The sequence below is a fragment of the Schistocerca gregaria genome, chromosome 1 (assembly GCF_023897955.1).
Source record: "Schistocerca gregaria isolate iqSchGreg1 chromosome 1, iqSchGreg1.2, whole genome shotgun sequence".
Classification (NCBI taxonomy): Eukaryota; Metazoa; Arthropoda; class Insecta; order Orthoptera; family Acrididae; genus Schistocerca; species Schistocerca gregaria.
This window is the reverse complement of record NC_064920.1, coordinates 402,396,972-402,419,333: the sequence shown is the minus strand read 5'-3', so window position 1 is coordinate 402,419,333 and position 22,362 is coordinate 402,396,972. Positions and strand designations below refer to the sequence as shown.

Sequence of the window (22,362 nt, the reverse complement as noted above, 5' to 3'; positions counted from 1 at the left end):
CCGGACACCTGGCTGAAAATGACTTACAAGTTCGCGGCACCCTCCATCGGTAATGCTCGAATTCAATATGGTTTTGTCCCACCCTCAGCCTTGATAACAGCTTTCATTCTCGCAGGCCAAAGTTTAATCAGGTGCTGGCAGTTTTGTTGGGGAATGGCAGCCCATTCTTCACGGAGTGCTGCACTGAGGAGAGGTATCGATGTCGGACGGTGAGGCTCGAAGGTGGCACTCGAAAACATCCCAAGGGTGTTCCACAGAATTCAGGTCAAGACTCAGTGCAGGCCAGTCCATTACAGGGATGTTATTGTCGTGTAACCACTCCGCCACAGGCCGTGCATTATGAATAGGTGAATGATGGTGTTGAAAGATGCAGTCATCATCCCCGAATTGCTCTTCAACAGTGGGAAGCGAGAAGGTGCTTAAAACGTCAAAGCAGGGCTGTGCTTTAATAGTGCCAGGCAAAACAACAAGGGGTGCAAGCCCTCTCCATGAAAAACACGACCACGCCATAACATCACCACCTCCGAATTTTACTGTTGGCACCCCACACGCTGGCAGATGATGTTCACCGGGCGTTCGCCATAGCCACATTCTGCCATCGGATCGCCACATTGTGTACCGTGATTCGTCACTCCACACAACGTTTTAGCGCTGTTCAATCGTCCAACGTTTAAGCTCCATACACCAAGCGAAGCGTCGTTTGGCATTTCCCGGCGTGATATGTGGCTTATGAGCAGCCTCTCGACAATCAAATCCAAGTTTTCTCACCTCCAGCCTAATTGTCATAGTACTTGCAGCGGATCCTGATGTAGTTTGGGATTCCGGTGTGATGGACTGGATAGATGTCTGCCTATTACACATTACGATCCTCTTCAACTTTTGGCGGTCTCTGTCAGTCAACAGCCGAGGTCGGCCTGTACGCTTTTGTGCTATACGTGTCCCTTCTCGTTTCCACTTCACTATCACATCGGAAACAGTGGACCTAGGGATGTTTAGGAGTGTGAAAATCTCTCATACAGACGTATTACACAAGTGATACCCAGTCACCTGACCAAGTTCGAAGTCCCGTAAGCTCCGCGGAGCGCCCCATTCTGCTCTCTTGGGATTTCTAATGACTACTGAGGTCGCTTATACGGAGTACCCGGCGGTAGGTGGCAGCATATTGCACCTAATATGAAAAACTTTAGTTTTTGTTGGTGTCCGGATAGGTTTGATCACAAAGTGTATGTCTGTATTTGAATACGTATGCCTATACCAGTTTCTTCGGTGCTTCAGTATATGTACCACTTAATGTATCTGCAAAGTTATATTATTGTACGATCCATACACTATCTCATGAAGAGTATCCGAAAACGTATTAGTGAACATTAATACGTGGTGTGCCCACCCTTCGCCTTTATGACGTCTTGAACTCTGTAGAAGGTAGCGATGTGGGATACTGGTGTCTTGAGCGAAGTTAATATTCTGACTCATCCCAAAGGTGCTCCCTTAGGTTCAGATAGGGGCACTGGGCAGGCCAGTCCATTACAAATCATTGCCTCAAATCCATACTTCACTGTCGGTAACACACATCACGTAGGTAACGTTCTCCAGGCATTCGCCAAACCCAAGCCTTTCTACTGGGTTGCCACAAGGCGTAGTGTGATTCGTCTTTCCAAATGACTGGTTACCTGTCATCCACTGTCCAGTGGTATCGCTCTGTACATTACCTCTAGCTTCCTTTAGCAGGGACTTCGGAAACGCACTGCTTACGACGCGATCTTCGAACACTGAACCACATACGCACAGTCACCGTGCCAGCTGGAGTGCTGGTAGTGAATGCTAGGGAGTGATTCCTTCCGCTGATCTCATGCAGTTTTTACAGCCACCATCCGCATTGCTCGACGCTCCCTGTCCATCAGTGCATGACCTCTGCCTGGTTTCGGTTTAGCTGTAGTAGTTGCTCCGCATTTCCGTTTCACAATCACTTCGCCAACAGTCGATTTGGGCGGCTTTAGAAGGGCTGCAGTGCTCCGGATGGAGTTGTTACTCTGGTGACATCCACTGACTAGCCCACGTTCTATGTCACTGAGCTCTTCTGACCGACCAGTTCTGTTATCATAGCTTCTCAACACCCAACACAACACTTCCCACCTCCTCTCGTGACATCTAGTGGTCAGCTCCGCATTACACAGGGATATAGGGATTCATTTAGTTAGATAGCGTAGTTCAGGAGATGTGACGTCAGAAAAGGCATGAAAAGCTAGCTTTTCTTAAAACTTAGCCCAAATTATCCATAAACATACCCAGTGTTAGAAAACGAGCACACTTCATAACTTCCAATAAACTTCAAAACATAATCTTAACTATTTCTAAACTTTTTCTCACCTACAGTTCTCCTAAATTATGATAGGAAAACATTGTATCGTTTATTAAATGTTCATTGTTCACACGGCAGAACTTCAGTATCAAGCATGATATTTTGTTTCCCTACCCATTTTGCAGACAGGATCCACATATTACGTTGGGGATACCTACAATTGGGGCTTCGCATCTACAAGCATGAAAGCCCTACGTGCATAACGTCAATTATTTAACACATTAACTCGATTATAAAGAGGTGAGACGTTTGAAGCACAGAATCGTGGGAGAAAGTTGGGGATTACTGGTTCATATCTGAATGGCAATATCTCTGGAACAGAAGCAAGGCGAGTGGTATGAGATGATCCCGAAACAACTTTTTTTCGGTAGAAATTATGATGGGCGATGAATGGTGTGGTATTTACGTGTCTTGCGTGTCTGTCGTTTATAGAATTCCATACGCCTGTCGCACCGTGGAGAGCTGCAGCGGGTTGTTAAGTAGCGGCTCAGTACCTTTGGTACAGCAGCTAGGAACAGGAAGGTATTGCACGCAGGCTCTATAAAGCAGGAACGGACCGTCTCTGTGTGCCCACCATGATCTATGGCTAATACATTTTAAAATGTTCAAAACTTTTAGGGGCTGTGTTTTCAGCCTCCTACGACAAAACAATCACAGATGTTTGAAAATCAATTGCTGGATCCAGAAACGTAACTGTTCCTCCAAAATATATGTTCTTAATCCACAATTCAGGAGAATAAACCTGACGTGAATGGTTTAAAAGGACAAAAAAAAAGTTCGATTGAGAACTAAAGTCTTTGTTCTATGCCCAGTCTTCAAATGGTTCAAATGACTCTGAACACTATGGGACTTAACATCTGTGGTCATCAGTCCCCTAGAACTTAGAACCACTTAAACCTAACTAACCTAAGGACATCACACACATCCATGCCCGAGGCAGGATTCGAACCTGCGACCGTAGCAGTCACGCGGTTCCGGACTGAGCGCCTTAACCGCGAGACAACCGCGGCCGGCGCCCAGTCTTCAAGCCTCTTAAAACTAGAAGTGGTTGTTGCGAGTTGAAGAGAGGAAATAAGATGAGAAAATCCTAAAAAAAAAATCAGTTCTGCCGTAATAATAGCCTACTAATAGTAGAACCAATAGTAGAACCAACTTTGCACCAGAAGCGTTATATTGTTAATAGTGGTAACAAAAGTAGTCACACTTAGAACAGCACCTTGAAGAACATCCGTCTGTTGTCCAATGCAGTCAGACAGGACATAGTCCTTTCAACATTTAAAATAACTAAATAAGAGGTCGTATAAGGATGGGAAAAAGTCATCGGAAGCTCCGTTCGTAAAGCTGTGGTAATATCTTAATACGTTTTGATTAAAATAAAAAAAGAGTGCTCCTAGTTGTTTCCTCTGCAGCTAGTGAGGCCAATATTAGAACACCTCCATAGCCGTACACTAACCTTCGCAGCTTTCAAGAGGGGTAACAAGACAGTTTCTTTCCCCGAACCAGGAAACCTGTCACTCAGATAATATTACAAATGGTGAGAAGGGATTCTTTACTTCTCCTTGGACGATACCGAGGGCGTGGAAATGTTCTCTTGCGAATTGCGCATGATGAGCATAAAGGCGGCATCTGTGATTCGAAACATAAGACACTAGCAGCAGGTTTTTGTATAAAACCTCAGTAAGCAATTTCAGATACCTGTAAACGATTCTGCTCTTGTGTGGTTACTCTATGGCCTTTGCTCTTGGATTCAGGACTTAAACGTGTACATTTCCACAGTTAAATCAATGCTTTACAGAATATCTAGCTCCATTTTCTTCGCACTGTTCGCAGCCTCGCTGCTATTGAGAGTGATAGAAAAATGATGACGATAAGACAGTTCCTACGTTACAATGACGATATGTATCGACATTTGTTGAATTTGTGAAAACGAGCAGCTCATATTACAAGAGCAACAACAACAACAACAACAACAACAGATGTTGCAACAGCAAATCGCTCAAGAACATAAGCAACAGTACAGAAACAATGGGTAATATACCTGCTGAAACAATATCAGTTGTCGGCAGCAGTACTACATTAACTAGTATCTTTTTTCAGTACCGACGAAGGAGATGAAACAAGGAAAATTTATCTGCGACGATTTAATCTTCCTTGAAAGGCATTTGAAATTTCCGACCCCATTTGTTTGAGTACTGACCTATTTTCTTCAAGCGGTAAACTACAATACAATAATTGATTCCAAAGTTATGGCCATTGACTAATCTTTGTGGGAAAGGTTCTTCTCAGGTTTATGATTTGCTGCAAAGACATTATAGTTAACAAATTCACGTGGTAGCTGCAAAATTCAGATTTAAACAATATACGAAACCAGTGTGACTGTCTTACATTTAAAGGGACACTGAACTTCAAGGTGCATCCAGAGAGTGCAACTTTATTTCAATCGTGCTCTGCGTGCTACGCCACGATGTGGTAGGTTACCTTCTGACAAACGTGTAGGAGCTAGAGCACTGAGAACGTCTGCGAAATTATACAAATAACTCGAGTGTCCGACATTGCTGTTCCTGACCAGAAAACGTTGGTTAACAGCGTCGGTATCTCCAAATTGTCTTATAGTCGACATTTCGGTTGATGACGTGCGAAAGTCTTCCAGCACAAGACTGCCAAAGTGTGTCAGCCGGTGCCCTTGACCGTGTGCTACCATTCTTTCGTACGATTCGTACCATCCTCCGGAGCCCGACGGCAAAGCCGAAATACCCGTTCCTTGTGGCACACAACATTCCGTCGCCTTAGTGTCTGCTGTTTGCTAATTATTCCCAGAGTTCACGACATTAGAGGACTTGTAGAAATGCCCCGAACTTTGGTGCACCAGACTATTTTCCAGTGAAGAATGGAGTAATTCTCTGATGTGTTGGCACAACCTGTCGGGCTAGGATTGCTTATTCAAGTACAAATGGCTCTGAGCACTCTGGGACTTAACATCTGAGGTCATCAGTGCCCTAGATCTTCGAACGTCTTAAACCTAACTAACCTAAGAACAACACACACATCCATGCCCGAGGCAGGATTCGAACCTGCGACCGTTGCAGTCGTGCGGTTTCCGACTGAAGCGCCTAGAACCTCTAGGTCACAGCTGCCGGCTTATTCAAGTACTACCACCCATCTTAAGTTCAAGAACCACTATTAAATTGACATTATCTGCATAACAAGCGTTATGCGTTGCGAGCTGCTAGGCTCGAAATGGGGCACTCATTTTCAAACAATACATGCATCAGCAAAGGCACTACTTTCTTTCATTTTTTATTTCTTACAACAAATGAACCAAACAGTTTCAGGATATCTTCTGCAAGCCGTATAGATTTAGCCACTGATGAAACCATAGGTTGATTATGGATCTGCATGGACATACAGTGCTATTGTAAAACATGGATGCTCGGGTAGTAAGGTGAAACCAGTATCTTCAGAACACAAGTAATATTCAGCATTTGGACACCATCTCGTTTGCTATAAATATAAAAAGAAAAGCTGTCTGATTTCTCATATTACTAGTTTCCATCAGTTACGTTCAGCTTCAGACTGAATACTATAAAATAATATTTAGCAAGGAATGACAGAGTCAAAAAGTATGAAACATGACAATGGCGAAAAACATGAGGAACCTACAGAAGGTGTACAAAAATATGGAAAAACGAAAAACACGGCACATTAACATACTATTGAGATATGGTGACATTGAGGGACAGGGGAGATGCGACAGTTCATTCTCGCTCTGACAAAGCCAGTCCTGGACAAAGCGAGCTGTATGAACGGGGGCACAGCATCACCATCGGGGAATAAACAGTGGACCTTGGGATGGACCGGATCAGCCAAAACGGTCACATACTAGTTGGTAGTAATGCGATCTTGCATAGTAACCATGGGTCCTTGGAATACCACAGTGTGGTTGCCCAAATCGTCGCTGAACCCTTACCATGTTCCGCTCGTGGGACGTAAACTGGGCCGGAAGTTGGAAACAGTGTGAAACAACACTCATACAACCACATGGCTTTCTTCCATTGCTCCACAGTCCAAGTTTAACAGCTTCGGCACCACGATTTCCTATTATGAGCATTTACACGAATGATGAGTGGTTTTAGAACGCAGCTCGGCCTGCAATGGGAACCCCTTCATGTTGTTTTGGTGCTGACTAGGTTCGCGAGTATTACGTGCAGTGTGACTTACAGCTTTCGTCCTTATATTTTTCCGCCACAATCTCCTTCAATGACTGCTTGCCACTTTCACTCAGCACACACTTTCGCCCGCACTGTGACTTTGCGGATGTTGTTTTTCTGCCTGCCCAGTACGCGGTTTAAATCTTCGATACGGTTTCACTTTAAACACCAAACACTTTGGCTACCATAGGCACGGGAGCCCCCATCACACGAGCACCAACAGTTTGCTCACTGCGGTCAGACATAATGCTCTCGCAGGTTCACAGAATACTGCTATGAGTACGACTGACGCTTGCAACGTATTGACGACATTGCGCAGGTATCGTCGTGGTGGCATTACGTAATGCAACGTGCATGCTCGGCTAGCGTCCGCATTCACATGCTATGTTTTCATGTTTGGCTCCATCCTCTGTATAACGCGGGGGCCAGTCAGCGTTGTCACATTGTTACAGTGTTCAATAGTTTTACGATGCCTTTCTAGGCTCAAACCCCACTTTCCTCTACCGTATCACTAATAAAGAGAGGTCTTAAGATGATCCTAATTGAGGAAAATTGTAAGGAAATAAACCATTTTGTGATCAAAGACTGAAACAAAAAAAATGTTGTCCGTTTTGGAAGTATGGGTATTTCACAGAATAAATTCGCGGAGGTTCAAAAATGGCTCTGAGCACTATGGGACTCAACTTCTCAGGTCATCAGTCCCCTAGAACTTAGAACTACTTAAACCTAACTAACCTAAGGACACCACACACATCCATGCCCGAGGCAGGATTCTAACCTGCGACAGTAGCGGTCGCTCGGTTCCAGACTGTAGCGCCTAGAACCGCTCGGCCACTCTGGCCCGCAAATTCACGGAGGTGATCTGGGTAGTGTCAACACGTAACTTTCAGAAGAAGCGTTGGTACAGGTGCGACGCAGTACCAACATAGGAGATAAGGGGGCAAGGGTGGAGTGTTAGTACAAGGTTTGCAGTAAATACAGGACATCCGCAAGAGTTCAATATAGGCGGGAAGAGTAAGGCAGTTGGTGATGAGATAGTGCGGAATGAGATTTTTAAATTGCTCATTGATTCATGTAGTAGAGTTAAATTAGGATAATAAGTTCTGGGACGAATATCCCCAATGTCATTTGAATTGTTTCCGATATTTCTCTACAGGATGTTTTGCCGTTAGACTCTTACGAATGTTACTTGAGAATTTCAGCATTTCAATTCAGAGAGTAAGAGCAAGCTGAATTTATAAGATCTGCACTGTACTGAACTATAAGCAACAGAAACGTTAAACACACATTATCATAGCGTTGAGCACAATGGAACCCTGACACCCCAGCCCTCACACAACTAATTACTCTTTCAATTTCGTATTAATATTACATCTTTGCTATTAGGTAAGAGTTCCAGTGCTGACTTCTCGTCTGCAGAGACGACGGAGATGGAGATAAAAGAGAGACAGAACAAGAGAGAGGGGGGGGGGGGGGGGAGAGAGAGAGAGAGAGAGAGAGAGAAAGAGAGTGGAGAAAGAGAGAGAGGGGGTGGAGGGGGGCGGGGAGGAGAGGAATAAAGACGAAGGGAATGAATCGGGTGAGAAGAAAAGACGGTGGTGAGGCGTCAAGCAGTTGGGTCGAGACGAAATTAATTACTGAAACTGTAACGCGGGAATCTCGATTTCTGAGCATGATCCACAGGCTTTAACGAGTGCACTCTGTGGTAAAATGATTGGAGTCTAAGTATATGATCATTCAATTTAAAATTCATGGTAATTAAAAGTTATAATGAGAGGATATTCTGCGACGCTTTAGAATCGGCACTACCCGTAATCGTAATGAGAGAGAAGAGAGAGGGAGCTAGCGAGCAAGCGAGCGAGAGAGAGAGAGAGAGAGAGAACTGTTTACCGAATAGTGGTCGACTATTTTTTAGATCTCATTGCAGCTTCTCGAGAGCTGTATTGTAAATTTTCTAAGGTTTGTCCTTGTTTCATTTGACAATCTCGGAAGAATAAATAAACAAAACATTTCATTATTTGATGATGTTTCACCACCTCACAATTTCAATTAATTTAGTTAAAAATCGTCCGTTTCTGTCGGTGGAAACTCCCTGAATTAATTCTCTACCGACGTTTATGAATTTTTATTAAGTTTATGAATATTGACATGGGTGTCGGCAAAAGGTTTTTCAAGAGGTAGCATGATTAAAAACTTGTCAGTTTTGATGTAACTGATTCGGTGAGTTTGGAAAAGTGTTGCGCTTAAGGAACGAAAATTTACATACCTTATTGAATCTTAGAACATTGTTGGTTATCTATGTCCTATTTTTAAGGTTGATTGCATTGGTACCTAAACGGTAAGTATACGAGGGTTGTCCAGAAAGTAAGTTCCTATCGGTCGCGAAATGGAAACCGCAGTGAAAACCAGAAACGTTTTATTTGCAACAGTTAGGTACACCTTCCACCTACTTCTCTACATAGCCTTCTCCCCAACTTCGATTGTTGTCGTATTGTCGTATCAGCTTTCCAATATCCTCGTCATATAAAGCAGCCGCCTGTGCTTTCGGCCAGTTATCTGCACTGGTCTGCAGCTCGTTGTCTGTGAAAAAATATTGTCTTCATTGCCAGCAGTTCTCGTGAGCAGAAATGAGGCTCAGGGGGAGCCAATTACGGACTGTATTGTGGGTGATCAAACACTTCTCATCGGAAACGCTGCAGAAGCATCTTCATTGCGCCTGCAGTGTGCGCCCGAAAATTGGCACGAAGAAGGGACTGCTCGACAGATGTGTTATGTGGGCTGCATGACACAGGCGAAACCTCTAACCAGGCCCTCATACTCTGCGGGAGACACTATTCCCTACGCATTTTTACGTGCTCACTGATCACCCAAAACTGAAAAGAGCGACGCGACACGATCGACGTGCATACTAGAGACACTGCCCAAAACATCTGTACAAACTTTACCGGATTTTCCCAGTGGTTTCCATTTCGCGACCAATCGGAACTTAATTTCTGGACAACCCTCGTATTTCAGTAGTATACGCACTGTATATTTTTATATGGTATTAATATGAATTCGGATGGCACCTTTTTGATTCATCGATCTGACATTACTTCCTCTTGTGATTAAAACTAGTGTATCCAACGAATGTGAAATAAACCTAGAGAATATCCACAAAATAGTTTATACATACTCCCATAAGGTTAAACATCTGATATAGGGAAAAATGACAGAATTATTGAGAAACCACTGTTGGATGGCAACAAAAGTGACACATTAAATACCGTTGAAATGGAGAAACAGGGTATAAACTATAAAAAAAAGTCATTTTGAACTCTGATGCCGTCACACATTTGTTCGTGTTAATGGACTTTTTGTATTACCTACATGAAAGTGTCGAATGGTATATCTGCAGCTGAAAACGAATTTTTTGGCTCAGTTAGATAAGGTGCAGCCCAGTAGAATGTACGACCAGATTCTACCGAAACCAACCTCAAATTGGCCAGTAGAATCTACTTTTAGCAGCCGTGGACTGTATCAAGGTATGCCTCGACTCTCCAGTTTTTCATATTGTTGTGCATCACACCAACTGTAAATCATAATTCGTAGATCTAAGACTGCATGTGGCACTGTGTTTCACCCACGGACTTTGAGAACGTCCAAATCCTCGTAAGTACTTTTTTCGGTCATGTAACTTCACCCTTTTTTCCTTTCTTGTAGCACAGAAAATGATTTTTTTCAATTGATGCATTTAGGATTAATTATAGATACGGAAACCTACCATTATTTTACGGTTGTATTTTTTCGAGTGCATTAAAAACCTCTGTCGTTTAGCACTGAGAGCGGAATCGTTGAGCCATTATGGGTTTTTGTTTTTCCTCATACAAATAGTAAACTACTGTCGTGATTCTGTCGTGCATCAATGGAAGCGGGCATCTTTATCGGAATTAGAGACGGGTGACGGGCATATATACTTCTGCTATATTTAGGTGTCACGAGTTTAATACACCAACAGGCCAAGCAACTTTCCCAACGCATTGTCTCGACAACTGCGATATATTTTACTGCGTACTGGAAATGATCGCATGGCATTGTTGGCCGGGAGGCCCCCATTCGGGGGAGTTCGGCCGCCTTATTGCAAGTCCTTTTTAGTTGACGCCACTTCGGCGACTTGCGAGTCAGTGATGATGAAGGACACACAACACCCAGTCCCCTACGGGAATCGAACCCGGGCCCCCTGCGTAGTAGGCGGTAACGCTACCGCTACACTACGGAGGCGGACAACTGATTTTACTGTACATAATGTAGCTTACTATGATAGAAGCTGACATAATAGTCAGGATGTAGCAGTAGAAACGCTTTAGTTAGAACCATACGTTTCTTTCTTTTGTCCGATTGCGACTAGCCCTAACATTTTGAATTTAAGGTAGAACTACTAAGCTACAATGTTCCTGTTTAGAAGCCAGCATAGTATGTGCTACTGCGAACCTCCCGCAAGATCAGATCTGTAACTGCAGGAGCTTTTGTTTTTTATCATAATCAGCCAAGAAACCCATCTCGTTTGCTGACAAGTATAGTTAATGCATTGCCTCGGAATTTAATACTCTCTTTTGCTACCAGTTTCTTTACTACAATAGACTGACTTCAGTATCATTCATTGGTAATCAGGAATTAGGAGCAAATGGTGAGTTGTATAGTGATTTTTTCAGTAGCAGTGCAGTCTCTAATGCTACAGTTAAAGAAGGGACGTCAAAGTTTAATCTCCTTATGCCACTAAGATCATAAAGTCGTGTGGAAATGTTCAGCCATCTAATTTGGAACGTTTTGTTTCCTAGCACTGAGTGTCATTTTTCTTTTGTGAAGTGTAGGAAATTAGGTGAGTCTTGTGCATGTAGACGACTGTGATGAGTGTCATGTTTATATTGTTGGTGATGATAAGAGAGAAGGGAGGGAGTGATTTTTTTTTAACTGTGGAAAACTAAAATCATAATGGTACATTATACTTAAATATAAATTCTTAATGAAATATTGTCCTTCTCGATTAGTAACACAGTAGTTTTTTCTGTCACAGAGTTCCTGCTGTACGCTACATAAAATGGTAACATGTCTATCGCATGTTGAAAAGAAATAAAATCCAACATCGGTCGCAATTGGGCACTGAAATGAATCCACTGGTGACAAGTGAAAATCTGTGCCCGACCATGACTCGAACCCAGACTTTCTGCTTCACGCGAGCGGTCGCATTAATATCTCAACACGCTTTCTGTTCGACGCAAATTCTCATCATGTCACACACTACTGAAGCAGCAATCCCTGTCCACCACACCCATTGCTAGCCAAATCACGTTGGATTCTCGCAAGAGTTCAGGAGAAAGACTGCATCCGCAGGAGTTCACGTCTCAGAAGGACTTGACGCTTGGCGGGAGACATTTTTCAGGCACCATCACATGCTCACTGTGCGCTCAGAACTGGAAAGCGTGACGTGGGGCCATACAGGGGAGTAATAGAGTTGCTGCCAAAAACATTTACACAAAGATTCACCGGATTTTCAATGCAGTTTTCAATTCGTGACCGACTGGAGGTTGAAAACAAAATAGCCCTCTCATCATACCGAAAACATCAAGGTGTCACCATCAAAGTAAAATGAATCTGTTCGTTCTCCTCTAAACATTTTTACCAACGATGGACAACTTGGCATAGGTCTTGGTTGCATAGGACTTCTTTTTGGCTGTTGAGAAAATGTCGCCTCGAAAATCACCTAGCCGTCATTCTTGGAATCCCTGCCACTCAAACGTTTGTCCATGCGAGGAAAGAGCAGGGATTCACTGGTTGTCATGTTAGAAGAATAAGGGTAGGGGGAGGGGGGGGGGGCTGGAGGTGAGGCAATACTTGGCTCGAAGTAGCAGCAAGTGTATAACGTTGTCCCGTGCTAAATACGCTGGAACCCACTGATGGACTAACAGCTGATTTCCGCGAAGCGTCTACAACTACAACTAAAATCGGCGAACCACTGTGAAGTTCATGGCTGACGGTAAGTCCCATTGTACCAGCTATTAGGGCTTTTACTCACTCCATTCACATGTGGAGCGCGGGAAGAACGATTGTCTGAATGCATTTGCGCTTGTTGTAATTAATGTAAGCTTGTCCTTACGATCCCTCCAGGAGCGATATTCCTAGATTCTTGAAATTTTGTTAGTAGACTTTCTCGGGATAGTTTCTGTTTATCTTCAACAATCTGCCAGTTCAGTTCTTTCAACATCTCTGTGATACTCTTCCACGGGTCAGACAAATCTGTGACTATTTGCACTGTCTTTCTCTATATACGTTCAGTACCCTCTGCTAGTCCTGATGCACTATTATGGGATGGGTAGCATAAGTGATTTAAAGGTATCTCATTTGTAGGCTGAATGCATTTCCCCAGTATTCTGCCAACAAAACTAAGTCTGCTACCTGCTTCACCCGTGACAGAACCTATGTGATTGTTCCGTTTCATGTCCCTACTAAGTTTCATATCAAGGTATTTGTACTAGTTAATAGATCAAATCTGTGGCCCACTGATGTAATGTTCTTTTTACAAAATGGAAGACCTACAGCAGGCCTTACGATGTTATTTATTATATGGCTAGCAGTTTCGGTGCTTCAGTACACCATCTTCATGCCTTATCTGACATTGAGGGGATTAACTCGAATCGTATACACGATTTCGTCAGTGGCCAACATCTATGAACTGTAACAATGATGTTGTATCTCCAATCATCAATGCTACCCGTTAAATACACTGCTGTCGAAAGAATTGGAGGATCAAGAACGCGTGATCAGATGTTAGTATATTTTCGTCCACGTACACTCTATCAGCTGGCACGTACATGATTAGTTGCAATTCTCTGTGACAGGTAGAACTACCACCAGAGAGCTTAGTGTTGTTCACATTTAGTTTTGTTACCAGTTTTGGTATGATACTCAAGGGGCGTAAACTATGTCACATGAGTGATTACTTTGATAGACATGGAGATGACACGTACTCGTGTAAGACAGCGTTAGCAGCATCTGACAGTTCGAAAGTGGCCTCACTGTTGATTTGGCCGCTGATAAAATTATGCAATACCCAAATTTGTATGTGTAACGTTATGAGCGCGTAGTCGAGTTACTCGGCCGCCTGGGTTTGGTACTGGGAAGAGGCGTATTTGATTGCTTGACTGAGTGCGAATCGGCGGGACAGGGATGTTGCGCAGGAGGTGCAGGCAAGTTCAGGAGCAGGGATGAGGTGTGCGTGGTCGGAAATGGGTAAACCCCGCAATAGCGAATATGGACGACAGTTGCTTGCTTAGGAGGACAGGCAGTGCACCAGAAATGGTGTGTGTGTGTGTGTGTGTTAGAATGAATGAGGAAGTAATTGCGGTGCACTGAAAATGCTACCCACATCTCGTTCTCAGATAAGAAAGCCAACTATCCACAGTGAGAGTAGGCAAGAGCTACAAAACGTTGTTCCCCTGCACTAAATCTCTCCATTGCGGCATTTACTGGGCCTACACACCGCAACCCCATTTAAAATGAAACAAGTTCAGATGTGTGCACTATACTTACTGCTTCTGAATCACTTAATTGCTGGCCTCCTTACTTCTGAACTGGCACAAATTGGATGACCTCAGGCTGTTAATGCTTTGTGCCTCACGACTTTAATAATAACAATAACAACACTGCGTGCAACCTTATGTAGTTACTGCTGTGTAGTGCTATCAATTAATTCATTTCTCTGTTTCGAAGCGAGTAACGAAGCAATTTCTGGACGACTCCAGATACTATCTACAACTTGGAGAAAACCTTTTCTTAATATATTTAGCAATTGTTACGTATATGTTTCACTTTTATCAGAGCAATGTACGGCACAAAGCACAATATATTTGTGTAGTGCGTGGTCAATGTGAGGAACATGTAACCTCCACCGGATTAATGCTTCTAGCGGGGAAAAAGTAAATATTGATAACTTATATAATCAATATTACTGTCTTACAAAATTTTGATAATAGTAATAATCCTTTGAAAATAATTTAATTTCGTGTCTGAAACAAAATCAAACCGTTTAGTTTTCACCCCTCAGAAAATTTCATTTTACCCCAAGGTTGGAAATCACTGTCTTAGATAAATGGGGCGCATTCAGTGAGATAACAATATTTGTAGTACCCTTAAAACTACAAAAGTGAATTATTTACATTGACTAAATATTCTTGCAATGAGTGTTAAAATTAACAGTTTTTTATGCTTCATGCGCTTTCAACAAACAACATCCCAGATGATAGTATTGCTCTATAGCTATCATCCCTGAAAGCTATTCATCTGCATGAAATTTATCTATGGATTTATTATGTATTTGTATGTTTTCCATTATGCGAATGTTTGTCAAAACGCCTTATCTCCACAATAACACAGCAACTGGATGCAGCCCGAATACCTCACATCTTTTCATGCTTGTGTAGTTATTTAATGAATATGCTACTATTAACAGCTTGTAAATGCTTTACGCAATTTCAACAAACGATTTTGTAGATCTTAGATTGCACTATAACTATCATCCCTCAAAGTTATTCATCGCGTATAATTCATTCATTGGTTTAATACCTACACTATTTGTATCTTCTTCTTAACGCAGCTGTGTTTTTATTCTCCGCATTAACATAGCAACTGAATGCAGCATGACTATCTCACGTCTTGACATATTTGTGTAGTTATATAGAGAATATGCTGCTATTATGAAAATCTGTGGCTGTGCTGTGTGCAGTTTGTGGCTGGTTGGCGTTGTTGGAATATTCGCTATTGTAGTGTTGGGCAGTTGGATGTGAACAGCGCGTAACGTTGCGCAGTTGGAGGTGAGCCGCCAGGAGTGGTGGATGTGGGGAGAGAGATGGCAGAATTTTGAGGGAGGACGATCTGGATGTGTGTCCGCCAGAAAATGGAAATTTGTAAAACTGGATGTCATGAACTGATATATATATTATGACTTTTGAACATTATTAAGGTAAATAATTGTTTGTTCTCTATCAAAATCTTTCATTTGCTGACTATGCCTATCTGTAGTTAGTGCCTTCCGTAGTTAGAAACTTTTATTTAGCTGGCAGTATTGGCGCTCGCTGTATTGCAGTAGTTCGAGTAACGAAGATTTTTGTGGTGTAAGTGATTCATGAACGGTATAGGTTATTGGTAGATAGGGCCATTCTTTTGTAGGGATTATTGGAAGTCAGATTGCGTTGCGCTAAAAATATTGTGTGTCAGTTTATTGATGATCAGAATAAGTAAAGAGAGAAATGTCGGAGAACGTTCAGTTTTGCTCAGCTGTTTGAAAATCAAATAACGTAAGAGGTTTACCAGCACAGTCATTTATAATTTTCAAAAGGGGACGTTTCAATGGGAGTGATATAGATTTTCTGCACTGATACTCAATACTGGCATAAAGAGAGAATTTACGTCGCTCAGGCGTTTTCGGCTTTCTTTCAGTGATAAGAATCGAAATACGAAAAATGTGGAGGGTTTGAAAGGAAAGTACACCGAAATGGAAGTGTGAAAAGTTATAATATTTCTTTAGCAGAAGTAATAAACCAGAGCGAAACTCGTGTAAATTAGACATTTTGTTGCTGACTAATTCATTTTAAATCTGAATGTGATTGGTGTTTTAATGTGGCAGGCCTGGAAAAGCGATAGAGAACTGATCGATGTAGGAATAGAACAAATGGAGCCTACGGGCGCTCAATGCCGAGGTGATCAGCGTATGTTTTATACATTACTTTTAGCATTGCTGAGCTGCGGCGGCTTTCATTTTGGCGGGAATGGCACTCCGCTGGCGCCATTAACTTGGACCGCCGATATCGATCCTGACCAGACGTTGGGGGCTGGGTCTTTGGTCGAGAGCCGGCCGCGGTGGTCTAGCGGTTCTAGGCGCTCAGTCGGGAACCGCGCGACTGATACGGTCGCAGGTTCGAATCCTGCCTCGGCATGGATGTGTGTGATGTCCTTAGGTTAGTTAGGTTCAAGTAGTTCTAAGTTCTAGGGGACTGATGACCATAGATGTTAAGTCCCATAGTGCTCAGAGCCATTTGAACCATTTGAACTTTGGTCGAGAGGTCTGCTGTTGGTTTTTGGCAGGCCCTGGTACTGAAAGATAGGCTGAAGAGCGAGTGGCTGGCAACTTGTTGGTTTTGGGAGGACTCCTCCTGTCCGGTAGGGGCTTCGGGAAGCAGAGAAAGGTTAAATCGATTGGAGGCAAGCTTTGGCGGCTGGATTAAGAATTGATAGCGGCGAGTTACGCGAAAAGCAGCGGACACCACATGCATCCTGATCAGTAAGTTCCGGGCTAGTTCTGCAAGCTTAAATTTTGCGCCACCGGAAGACCACCTGCACAGATTGGAGGCAATCACACACCTGCTTGGCATCCTGGAGGTCACGCTCCTTCATACCTGAGTGAAGTTAAGTGTTGTTTTTAATTGTTTATAGTTATGGTAAAGCCAAGACTGTGTTAATATGGAATTAGACCTGTCATGCTAATGCACCTCCGAGTCATTGAGTGGGTAGTCATCGGTCAGTGTAACTGATAATAATTCGTTGATCCCAACCATATTCCATGGACGTGTATGGGTATTCTCTCCTGTAAACTGAATTGATGAAACTGAAATTGCAACACAGTCTGTGTCAAAGGCAAGCATTTTTTATAGATGAAGGCATTAATCTTTCATCTTGTTAATTTTCAAGTAATTTTAAGAAATGTCGAGTTTGTTGCAGCCTTATATGGACAGATTACTGTTTCCTTTCTGATGCATGTTGGCAGGACATTTCTGGCAGAGGACGACGCGTTCCTGTTTCCTGGGTCCGGAGCAGAGACGTGTTTTCTTGCTGCTGCGGCGACGCTTCCGTCATCCCACGACGTCTACGTTTGCCCGCAGCCAGGTTCCCGTGTCAGTTGCCTTGTGTGAGATCGAGTTTAGTAAATTTGATCGTTTGATATGCGCCACGACGGAGTGTCGCCAATTAATTCCGGAACTCTAGATCTATTCAATATTGTGAATTCAGCAACCACATAGGCTTTGAAGCGTCTTCTGCAAATCCGTAGTTCCTTGTTAGTATATTTGCTCTTTAACCACTGGTTTAAATCTTGCGTCCTTATTGCTAGTTCTGGAGTGTGTTCAGTTTTAAAGTCCTTTACTTATGAGTATGAACTGTTGAGTTTTTCCTTTTTTATCTACAATCATTAGGTAATTCCATTCATTGTGAAAGTTACCTCCTTGTTGCCTGTTGGCTGTTTGTATTTTGGGGGACTGCATATTTATTTAGCCAATGGCCTTTCCACAATGGTAAAACCGGTTCCCGTTAGATCACCAAAGTTAAGCGCTGTTGGGCTTGGCTAACACTTGGATGGGTGACCATCCGGTCATATGAAACTGTCATTTTTGTCAGATATAAATAGCTGGGGGCCTGAGAGCACGGCGGTTCAGTGTTATAGGGGGGTAGTGTGGAGTGGGTTACTGCTGAGCAGAACACAGTAAAGTTTGTTGCTTCGAATTTATCATAACTGATGTATTATACTTTAATGCAATGTCAAAATGGACATACATTTGTCTAAATATATTATTAGAGTGGATGTGGGACGTCTTTCAAGCTTGAGAAGTTGTTCTTAGTTCAACTGCAACTAAACAAAATTTCAACAGTCATCTCAACTACATCAAAGGAATCAGAGTTCAATATTCATTTGCTGCATTTCGTGTCAGTATTTGTAAATTGCTTCTTGAACTATTCCGAAAAACAGTACAAAAATAAAATTTTGTCGTCAATTTTATCACCATATTTTGTAGCGGATTGTTACATAGTCAAATGCAGCAGGTTTCGATTTTGTTGAACGAAAGTTCAAGACAAACTAGACCAAAGACTTTACTGACATGATAATGGAGTTCTTCTTAAAGTCTGGTAGTACGTATAAACACAGAGAACTGCAGGCCACATCGTTGTTTAACCGGCGAACATTCTGAAGGACATTGTTTGTTAAATAACCCCAGTTTTTATAACAGGTGTAGTTTAGTTATATTCAGAGAAAATGATTGCGATGTTCGCCTGAGCTTTTGAAAGTTCGCAAAAATTTTATCAGAAATTAATACTCGACTCCAGAGCACACGGCAAAACCCTTTTCAAACAGCAGCGCGGTAGTAGCTTAGAAAAAAATCAAGGTCACTTATCATTGCTGTGGCAACTCAATTTTGCGGACTTCCATCCATACATCCAAGTAAACGTCTTACAGCGCCCATCAAATAGGCTAGTCCAAATTAGCTAGCATGAGATATGTCACTGACAAGATCTGGAAAAATATTCAGACAGAAACTATTGCAAATTGTTGTTATGGGGCGCTTCGTTGCCGTTGGATTAAAGAAGAAAAAAATTTTTGCATTTTTAAACTCTACGATACGCGCTTAAAACATCACGCACCAGTCTGGAAAAATAAACACTAGGTTCCTATCCTTATCGTATAAATTTCAGATTCCGCAGAATAAATATCTAGAAAAGAATTGGATTTGTAACTTCTTTTTTCAGATTGTAAAAGAGGACAATTTTATGTATAACATTTTAGCTACACAAAATACGTAATATATTTCTTGTATTTGATGACTTTAGACGTGAACTGAAAGCTACGTCTTTTGTTGCAGCGGAAATCACATTGAACCCGGGAGGTAAAAATAGCTGGAACAGTCTTTCCGCACGATATGTTGCTCCCTCTGGCAACATTTCAACCAAAAAGAGAAGTGGAAATATCTCCGAACAGTAAGGATCACGAATATGAACCGCTCAACTCTGCTCAGAAGGGTACTCTTATGTTTAGTAGACAAGTTACTCGAAAGCACACTGAAGTTCAGCAAGCGAAACTATTTGCGTCCTGCATTTCGATCGCCTACAAATCCGCCCTCAATCAATCAGGCGAGAATAGTCGGCCGTTGCTGGCGATATACAGCTGCCGCCAGACACATCAGTTCTGCCGGCTGGTTATTTACCGGTCTGTTTGCAGCCTGCCACAGTAATAGTCTTAAAAGTAGCTGCAGCACGAAAGTTTTCTCGGTTGACCGAAATACACTGCTTCGCTGCAAGGAGGAGGCAAAGCTCACAAGGCTGAGAACATGACTTATAACAGTAACGTAGGAAAGTAGACCAAACTTTTGCTATTTTCACACTGTGTGTATTAAAACTGAAATGGACTCGTAGAATGAATCTTTGCTGAAAACAATTTTTGAATCATTTGTACAGAAAGGTAAATAGTCGTTGTTAAAAACACGGAAAACACTTTAATTCTACTCGCCAACAGAGGAAACCGAGTTGTACGGAGTTCCCCTGTCAATAAAGGGAACTGAAGATGTAAGCGTACAGTGTTAAAAATATGTGGAAGCCTTAATTTTTGATATCAGAACATAATTTCGTAAAAGTGATAGCACACAAGAGACCAATTATTCCGCTGTACGATAAATATTCTCACCTTCCTTGGCTAAGGAGATACTGAAGCTACTATGTCGCTTTTTTTATATATTTATTCTTACGTCCTTGGATCATTCAGTACAACATAATCGGACATATCACATACAACACAGACATAGCAAATACATATTTAAAACATAAACAACGTAGGATAGGACTAGATGAGGATAAGCATGAGTCTATACTTTTTAATAGTGTTGTAAGCATCGGAAAAGAGAATACAGTAATAAATCACTAGTCAGTACCAGTACTAAAAATTTCCGCTCAACCATTCAAGTAATGCGCTGAAAGTGGCGCGCAAAGTTGCCAGCTTAGCGCGGTGTCACTTTTCACCGTGTAAACATCAAACAACAAGCACGAAATGCTTCATTCTTGCAAGCTTCGCCTTCATGTTCAACACATTGGTTGCCTATTTTATCGAAACTTTTCACCACAAATACTCACAAGAGTTTCATCACTGAACTGCACTTTCACGAGTTATCGCATATCAGTAAACAATGTAGATAGACTCGTTAGTGAAATGCTACAGTTGTTTTAAATATATTGGTAGATATCGTAGCCAGGGGCATTACAACTGCAGAAAAGTAGTAGTCTGTTTACGTACTACCATTTGTGGTAAGCCAAGTTTCTGTGAGGTTTTTTACTCTGTTTGTTATCCCCGACTGATGTTTTCCTGTTAAAACATCCCCAGAATACAGAAAAAGGCTGTAATATACAATCACTAAAACGTACAGCATAAAACACAGAGTGATGCAGCTCTCACCAAGTGCTAAAGTACCGTTATTGTGACAGCTCTTCCATTGTATTTCCGCGAACCCATACACGAAGTGCATAGCGGTTAACTCGCCATCAGTAAATCTGTCCATATCGCTGTACGACAGTGTTAATGAACAACTAACTCTGCCGAAAAATTAAATCCGAGACAAAACCGGATGGACACTGCATGTTTCAGGGCGAAGAGGAAGGCAGCATTATTACTGTAGCAGAAAGTGTTAGTCGACCTTATGACGTGGTATTGGAGGGCTTGTTGTGAATTTTTATCGTGATACTTCAGGACGACACGCCGAACCACTTGATACTGTATGCACAAATGTCCACATTGCAATGCGCTTTCCTTAGTTACCACTGTACTTGCTCGATGTAACGTCACCGCACGTTTCAGATAATGGTCACGGGAATCCAAAGTGAAACAGTATCGTGGTCGAGTAGTACTGTGAGCGAATGGAACAAGTTTGTCGTTCAGCAAGACACATAGTGCGTAACGCCACTAGTATTGTTAGGCTATATTCAGTGCATTGCCCAAAAGAAGATAAAGGATGTAAGAAACCAAACGAAATACAATTACTCTGCAACGAATCACTTGGAGACCACGTGTCCCTTACACCGAAGTGCTCAGAAAATATGCCGGAACAACCTCCAAATTTTGGTCGGTGGATTTCACGTTCACACTTTACTTGTTGAACTGGCCACGAAATGTTACGTTCGTCCACTCTCTGGACTTTTTTTATGTATTATAAACCACTGAGCTGAGTCAAGAGGACTTAGTTTGTTAACTCAGTGAAACAAACTCGGCAATCGACGATGTTGGGTGCACCAGTTAAGTTTCTAGGCGCAGCAGTTTCCTAACTTGTTAGAAAAGTAACGTTTTCGGTCGTTGGCCGTGGGAGACATAGGTTGGCGCGAGCTGCAGGTCGATAGGTGTGCCACGGCCACGGCAACGGCCACGGCCAGGGCTACGTACCTTGACCTCGCCATGCGGAGCGGCCCGGCGCTACAGCGTCGCGTCCTTCCGCTTGTCGTCGCGTGGTCCTGCTTGCCCGCCGCCAGCCGACCCACTGGACACGCACTGCGGGCTGCCGGCAACACCACGCGACGCCACGCGCGGCGCATGCGCGGCGCCGCCGTCTCCATGGCAACGGGCGGCTGCGCGGCGTCCCTGGGAGGTGCAGCGTCGCCCGTCAACATTGGCTGTAGACCGCGCGGAAACAATATCGCCGAGTGATCGATCAGCTGAAAAAGTAGCCGAGAGGGGTGAACGCCCGCTCGAGTTCTGAAGTCAGTCTCTCGACGCACTTCGTGCCGACGCAGCCGGCAGACGGCGCTGTATCGCTTACACGCGTCGGAGCTCCGGAGGCATCTCAGTGAAACAGCCCTGGCGCCTGAACTCAAGCGTTTCTTTCGTCTGTATCTCCGAATTGCAGTGGCGCCGCGCGAAATCTCACTCGCTGCTGAGGCCTCTGTCCGCATGGTCTTGGTGCCCGAGACAAAACACGAATAACTCCGAAGATTAACTGAGAAACGTTTATTAGTACACTGGAT

General features: G+C 43.0%; 1 protein-coding gene across 1 annotated transcript in view; it reads right to left on the bottom strand.

Moving 5' to 3' along the window:
* The window catches only part of LOC126349289 (protein rhomboid-like), a 394,878-nt gene extending 372,998 nt beyond the window's left edge, over positions 1–21,880 (bottom strand). Inside the window, exon 1 of the mRNA XM_050002419.1 lies at positions 21,785–21,880. The gene's annotated coding sequence lies outside the window, so the exon portion shown is untranslated. The remainder of the gene's footprint in view (positions 1–21,784) is intronic.
* Between the last annotated feature and the right edge of the window lie 482 nt (positions 21,881–22,362).